At 43.5% G+C, this 3396-nt stretch overlaps 1 pseudogene; it reads right to left on the minus strand.

Annotated features, from left to right (window-relative positions):
* Positions 1 to 1702: 1702 nt before the first annotated feature.
* On the minus strand, positions 1703 to 1797 carry LOC145565770 (small nucleolar RNA R71; annotated as a pseudogene).
* Between the last annotated feature and the right edge of the window lie 1599 nt (positions 1798 to 3396).

Below are 3396 nucleotides of genomic sequence, written 5' to 3' on the forward strand. Positions count from 1 at the left end.
AACATTCTCAAGATCCAACTACATCACAACCATCCCCTTAATGGGGAAATTACTCACTAATCATGATAATAACAAGATTAATCAACAAATAACCAAGAATCAACATGATTAACAAGCAATACCAACAACTAAAACAATAATAAAAATCAAAGCAATAAAAATAGACGAGAGAGAGTTAGAGATTCTCATTGGTTGAAGATGTAAATCAATAGAAAAGATGATCAATTTCTTCTTCAAAATCCAAGCTCAACAATGGTGAGACCCTCACTTTCTCTCTCTAAACTACCCTAACCCTAAGCTAAACCTAGAGAGAGAAGCTCTCCTAAAACTAGGAAAAAAAAAAGATCTAAAGGAATCAAGTTCTTTTTTACAAAACAAGTCCCGCAATATATAAAGAATCGAGCAAAAATGCTGAACAGGACCCGCTGTGCGCCCGCGCATGGTAGATGTGCGCCCGCGCGTGCGCCCTCGCAGTGGTCTGTGCGCCCTCGCAGCGGCCTGCGCTCCCTCGCAGCAGCCTGCGCGCCCGCGCAAAGTAGTTGCGCGCCCGCGCATTTGTGGGTTGCGCGGCTTGTGCTTTGGTGTGTGCGTTCGTGCTGCTGGCTGCGCGCCCGCGCACCGTAGCTGCGCGCCCGCGCGGTGTTGGTGTGCGCCCGTGCACATGTCGTGCACAGGCTGCGCAAAACTTTCTGCCTCGATTCTGCAATTTCGCCAATTTTGCACGGGTTCTCACAGGGCTGCGCGCCCGCACATTATTCGCGCCCTTGCACCTTGCTTTCTTCGATTCTTCTCTCATGATTGCTTGGCTTCTTCTTTGCAATCCAAGACTTCAAATACCTAAGCACAAACACCAAGGGAAGCAATAAGGTATATGGAACGGTGCAAACACGCAATGAAGGCAAGCATACAACAATATACGCGATTTCATTAAAATCACATCGACACATGTATGCACGCATTATTTGAACAAAACAACTACAAAACACCCTAAGACAAGCTAAAACAAGGCATAAACACTATCCTAGGAGTGACATAAATGTCACTCATCAATATTTGTATCATAATTTTTCTTATGTATTTTTGCTTAATTGCGTTTTTAACTTGTGATAGTCATTGCTAACGTTTTCTTAGCTTTGTTTGACTTTGCATGACACGAAAGAGTAAGCAATCACCGCTTATTCCCGTGGATTTAGAGTTGAACACGACCATAAGGAACGTAAGGAGACTCTTGCAAGGTACTCCGGAATTCTCTATTGTCTATTCGGATTCCGACTCGGATGAGGTTCTCGGGAACAATGAAGAAGACAACATGGGTGATAATGATATTCCTTCTCCTCAACTGTTGCTTCGACATTATGACTACCCCAACGCATTCCAACTACGGAGTGGCATACGTCTCCCCACTATGAATGCAAATAATTTTGAGCTTTCACCTCAACTCATCCGTATGATCCAAAGTGATCAATTTGGTGGTAGTTCTCATGAGTGTCATTTTGCTCATTTGGACAACTTTCTCGAGTTGGGCACAACCATCAAGCAAAACAATATTACGGAAGAGTTCATCCGTATGCACATGTTTCAATTCTCCCTCCGTGATAAAGCAAAGCATTGGTTGAGAACGGTAGTAGAGGGATCATTAACCACTTGGGATGAAGTCACTAGAGCTTTCCTTGGAAAGTATTATCCCCCCGAAAAGACCGTAAAACTAAGAAGAACAATCACCAATTTCAACCAAGAGATTGATGAAGCTTGGGAGCGTTTCAAGGACTACACTAGAAAATGCCCACACCATGGTTGCACATCATGGATCATTGTTCAAAGCTTCTATGATGGTCTTACTCCTACTTCAAGGGCCAACCTTTATTCCGGGGCCGGTGGTAGCCTTAAAAATCTATCAGTGGATGATGCATACAAGATGATTGAAGAAGTGGCAAAGCACTACGCATATGGAGGTGATAGAAGGCAACTTCAAGCAAAGAAGGGTGGGATCCACGATCTTAGTGCAATAGACCTTATTGCAACAAAGTTTGATATGCTAGCTCACAAGCTAGATCAAGCCACCCTTACATCTCCAAGCTCTTCTTCACAAGTCATGTCTTGTGAGACTTCTGGAGGAAATGATCACTTGTCCTCCTATTGCAACTAAACTAACCAAGAACAAGCGGCGACCATTGGGCAAAGAAATGATCAATACTCCCAACCCTACAATCAAAGTTGGAAACCCCAACAAAACACGGGGTGGAAGCAACAAAACCAAGGCCCCCCTCAAAACCAATACAACCAACCCCATCCACAAAACCAACAAGCTCCATACTGTCACCCTAATCAAAGGGACCAAAACCAACAAAGACAACAATATAACCAACCCGCTCCTCCTCCTCCATCTCCTCAAAAGTCTAGCCTTGAAACCGTGCTTGAGACTTTCATTACACAACAGGGAAGAAGCAATGCGGATATGCAGGCGAACATCCAAAAACTTCAAGCACACAACAAGATAATTGAGAATCAATTGGCTCAAATTGCGCAACAAGTTAGAAGTTCTCTAAAGTTCAAGGATAAGGGTTGGTCAAAGATGGTCCATGGTTATGAGTCTGGATGAACCGCGCGGAAGCCTTACCATTAGAAGGGTTGGTGCGTGTGGATGGGACCCCGCAAGTTAAACTCGCTTCCACGGTTTGGTGAATTCAACAAAATCGGATGTACCCTTCGTTGCCATAAGCGTTCGATTGGGTTGATTGAGCGTGAATTCCCAGAGGGTTATGGCCATATGCAGAACACATATGGGTTCAGAAAAGTGAGAAAAACTCAATCAGGAAGTAAAATCGAGCGAACAGTACTAGAATCGGTAGAAACAAAGAAGGTAGATTTCTTGCTTTGTATTGGAAGAAAATGGCACGAGACAACAAGGCCTATCGCCAGACGATAACCCTGTCGCCAAACGACATTGCTATCGCACGGCGACAGAGGAATCACATGGCGCTGGCACTGTTTTCTCGGCGCCGGTTCCTACATGCCTTAGCAGCTTTCTGTTCTTTGAATTTTTCGGTTTTTCATAGCGTTTTATCGATCCTAGTTGCGAAAGATATTTCCCAAATTTCCTACATGTAAAAATATTATGTTTTTTACGCATAACGGATGGTCTTTCCAATGCGGACCTTTTTTATGCTTATGCCAATAATGTCAATCAAAATTACGCACATGAATATTTAGAACTTTTGAGTCTCATCCACTCATTCTAAATCATTGCCAAAATAAATTTTAGGAACTAAAATAGAAATCCTCCCTAGTGGAGTCTCCAAAAAACTGTAGGGAATATTTCAAGCATCCCACACTTGAGCCCTAGAGTGATCATACACTTAAGCATGGTGGCGTCCAAAGGGAAAGAAGCTAGAGCAA

The sequence above is a fragment of the Chenopodium album genome, chromosome 10 (genome assembly GCF_948465745.1).
Source record: "Chenopodium album chromosome 10, dcCheAlbu1.1, whole genome shotgun sequence".
Classification (NCBI taxonomy): domain Eukaryota; kingdom Viridiplantae; phylum Streptophyta; class Magnoliopsida; order Caryophyllales; family Amaranthaceae; genus Chenopodium; species Chenopodium album.